Source organism: Gekko japonicus, unplaced genomic scaffold (assembly GCF_001447785.1).
Source record: "Gekko japonicus isolate JY-2015 unplaced genomic scaffold, Gekko_japonicus_V1.1 scaffold2312, whole genome shotgun sequence".
Lineage (NCBI taxonomy): Eukaryota > Metazoa > Chordata > Lepidosauria > Squamata > Gekkonidae > Gekko > Gekko japonicus.
In genome coordinates this window covers 42,921-47,011 of record NW_015162019.1, presented here as the reverse complement: position 1 = coordinate 47,011, position 4,091 = coordinate 42,921, and the positions used below count along the sequence as shown (strand labels likewise).

Genomic DNA, 4,091 nt, shown 5'->3' with positions numbered 1-4,091 from the left:
CCTCCCCCCCCCCCCGTCCTAGCGCTCTGTGTTTATGGGTGTTGCTTTGCTAACAGACCACCACGACTGCCTCGCATTTTCCTCCAGGAGATGCTCAAGTTTCTGTGAGCCTGGCACAGGGTTGCAGGCACTCCAGCCTCCTTGGCCCAGCAACCCCCCCCCCCAATTCATCTCAGCTTCCTGCTAAAGCGAAATGTAGCTGTCGTTTGCATAAAGCTCCCCTTTCCGGCTGCCAGGTCCTTCCCGCTCTGGGTTTTGGGGAAGGGAGGCCAAGCCGAGCCGGTTCCTAGGAAATGGGCTTCGAGTGTCAGGAAAGGAGCCCATGTTGCACTGCTTGCCATGCAAATCAGTGTTGGCTTTTCCCCAAGCCTCCTTCCTGCTCCTCCGCCCTCTTGAGATTGTTTGTGCCTTTCCCATCAACTCATATAATCCCTGGGAGCTCGTTTGCTCCAGCTGGGAAGGGGTGGGTGAGAAGGTCCGGCCAGTGGAGGAAACCCGCTGAGTCACGAAAGCAAAACTGCCGTGTCAGGCTGCCTCAGGCGGATTGTCATTGCAAGGAAGTGAAACAAAGAGATTGCAACAGGCAGGTCTCTCAAGGGCAGCGGACTTTGGCCCAAAGGCTGGGGCTTAAATGCTAGCTAGCTTATCCCTCCCCAGCTCTGAGCAGCTCGCTTGGATTTCATAAACTGCAGTGAGACTCTTATTTGCACTAGACTTTCTTCTCCACCCCTTCCCCCCCCCCGTGCCCCAACTAGTGCCCTCCCTATGTTTATATGTCCAGCATGTTCTCTAGGCTTAACCAGGCCCACACTGGAGCTCTCAGCAGTTTTTAAAAAGCTATTCTGAGGTGTTCCCTGACCTGGATGGCCCAGGCTAGCCTGATCTCGTCAGATCTCAGAAGCTAAGCAGGGTTGGCCCTGGTTAGTATTTTGATGGGAGACTGCCAAGGAAGTCCAGGATTGCGATTTAGAGGCTCAGAGGGTTAAGACGCTGAACTGCAGACTGGAAGGTCGGTAGCTTAGCGGTTCAAGACCCGAGTTTGCCGCATGACGGAGTGAGCTCCCGTCTCTGGCCCCAGCTCCTGCCAACCTAGCAGTTCGAAAGCAAGACATTGCAAGTAGATAAATAGGTACCGCTTCGATGGGAAGGTAACAGCGTTCCGTGCGCCTCGGCGTCTAGTCATGCCGGCCACATGACCACGGAGAAGTCTTCGGACAGCGCTGGCTCTTCGTCTTGGAAACGGAGATGAACACCTTCAGGGATTTTTTTTTAATTCTCCCCCCAAAAATTGGGAAGCCAAAATATACCCAAAAAATACTGATAAAGTGTTTTTCGGATATGTTTCCGCTTCAGGTAGACCCGAATGCACACTCCTATGTGGAACCCAAGGCCAACAGAGAATCTCCAGCACTGCCCATGTTGTTCGCTTGCAATATAGAACTGCAAAGCCTTTCCCTCCTCTTTTTACGCTGTCCAAAGATGCTGGCACTTGGTGTTCCCAAGAGCTGTTTTGACTGACTTCATCAACCATTAACTAGGCTACAAGAACTTTTAATGGGCCTCTTCTTAGAAAGCACACAAGCAAGAGCCCCATTTCAGGGAAGTGTCCAGCAGAGACTACCAAGGTGCTGTTTACTAATTGAAGCTTGCAATTACTGGTCTTTTAGGTAGCTGGTTGGAACCTGAGCAGCTTTTAAATGCTAGCTAGCTTTGGGAGTGGTTTTTTGTTTTGTTTTTTAAACCATCCATTGCAGGGCCACTTCTCCCCTCCTGGCAGACCATTTGCGCCTGCAGATTACAAGGGGGGGGGGGAACCTCCGGGCATATAAACTGACCTTTCTAGGTTGAATTGTGAAAGGGTGAGATGCAAAACGTCCCCCTTGACAGATGACTTACAAAGGCGATTCCTGCCCCAGCTCTGCTTTCTGATCTTTTGGGAGTCTCTCTCGTCACACTGAAATGAACACGCACGCACATACACATTTTTTTCCCCAGTGTCGTTTTTTGTGCTGCAGAGGATGGGGGGGGGATGAAAACTTATTTTTATTGATAACTTGTGAAATACGCATTGCAGCTTACCTGCTCCTCACCCCCAGCCGCCTTGTTTGTCCCACAGTGGGAAGCTGTAGTTCAAGAGCCAATTTATGGAACGTACAATAACCAGGCATTGGGCCATCCCTGTCTAAAGTATAGAGCAATTGCAGCCATGCAGATCCCCACCCCACCCTCCATTTCTGTGTCTTTGGGGTGGGAATGCATGAAACTACCTGCTCCAGATGCAAATCGTTCTGGTGACCAGAGCGGCAGAATCTGGTATCTGTCTCTTTCTTCCTGCTCTATGATTTTGTTCCACAGTCTCAGAGCAGAGTCTGAGCAAAGAGCCAGTTTGGTGTAGTGGTTAAGTGCGCCTTGGGCAAGCCATATTTCTGTCAGAGCTGTCCTCTCAAGGGCAGTTTCTCTCAGAGCTCTCTCAGCCCCGCCTACCTCACAGGGTGTCTGTTGTGGGGAGGAGAAGGGAAAGGAGATGGTAAGCCGCTCTGAGACTCCAAGTGAAGGGTGGGGCATAAACCCAATCTCCTCCTCCTCCTCTACTTCTTCTTCTTCTTCCCCCCACTGTGTGACTGCCGTTCTGGTGCCCGCTCAGCGCTTGAACTGACCAGGAAGCTGAGGGACCTGGATAGAAAACGTCTTCAGTCATGTTGGAACTGTTGGTTCTCCGTGAGCTTCGCAAATCACGAGCAGATAAGAGGACCGGTCTTGGTTTCATGCGGGGTTATGACTGGGATCCCTTAGCCCCATAGTAACCCTTTTTGTCCTGCCCTTGGACTGCATTTAGAGAGGGACACTCATCCAGAAAAAGAGTTGAAATCAATGGGATTCTTCATGGCAGGATTCTCCAGCAAAGGCCACACTGTTTGATGCTGAACACATGGGTGGGCTTCTTGGATAAGTTTGATGGTGAGCTGTTTCGAACATAGAAAAGGATACAGTTTAAAAAATAAATAAAAGGCAATTCAGTGGTGGATGGGCTCGGCCTGTAGAAGGTCCCAGGTTGATCCCCCCGGGGTGCCTGGTGTTAGAAATGATCTCTCTCTCCCCAGGACCTTGGAGAGTGACTGCCAGTCGAGGAGACAGCAGCCTTGAGCTTGAGGGACAAGCAGGTGCTGGTCGGCACGTGGCTGAGTCACAAGAGTTGAAAAAAGGAAGAACTTGGCGTTTCTCACTAACAGGATTGTCAGCAGGACGGTCGCTATGCTTTGAAAGTCAAGTGCCCTGCCCTTGGTTGTGTATCGGCTGGCTCTATCCTGGGGAAGGCCAAGAGGAGCACTAGTTCAAAGCTTGCAGTGGTCAAAGGAGGGAGTTTTGGTGGCTTTCAGCTGCTGTTCCTTTATGGCTGACTAGAAAGAAGGCCCGTTGCGGAGACAAATGCAAGGAGCTCTAGCTGGGCTGCCAGCCCCCCCCCCCCCGAGAAGAAGGGGCAGCGGCAGCCTCGTCCCCCGGGCCCAGCGGCAGGTAGAGCACAGCCGCTCCACCAGTGCCTGCATCCTGGCTCCCGCCGCCAGGGTCGGACAGGAGGAGGGTCTTGGCGCGGCAGCGGGCCTGCATCAGGGAGCCCTCTCGGTGTGTTGGGCGGTGGCACTGGTGGTGGCGGCAGGGCTGCCGGCGGAGGGGCAGCCTCTTGCCGCAGCAGCAGTCGCCGCCCTGCCACCACCTCGACTGTGGCATTTCTGAATGTGTGTGGGCTCTTGCGCCTCTCCCAGTGGGCCTGCTCACCCTCCGGCCAGCGGAGCACCCATCCCCTCGGCTGGCTCAGGGCATAGTGAGCCAGAGACACTGCCGGCCGGTTCGCCGCCTCTGTGGGCAGGACGGAGGCAAGGGAGCCAGCCAGTGCAGCCAGGGGATCCTTCAGAGTGGCAGGTGCGAGAGCGAAAGGCTGCTGGAGTGTGTGCCGGAGGGACACCAAAACTCTTTTATATATAGGAGGAGATGCTACCCCCCCCCGAGTCTTCATTCAACGAACTTGGCTTTCCCAGGCCTCTTCCTGTCTCAGTGCCTTTCTGCCAGTGGCATCGTTTCCCCCCCCCCCCTTT

General features: G+C 53.7%; 1 protein-coding gene across 2 annotated transcripts in view; it reads left to right on the top strand.

Annotated features, from left to right (window-relative positions):
• Window positions 1-4,091, top strand: part of GNG7 (guanine nucleotide binding protein (G protein), gamma 7) — a 140,489-nt gene that overhangs the window by 128,810 nt on the left and 7,588 nt on the right. The window lies entirely within an intron of this gene.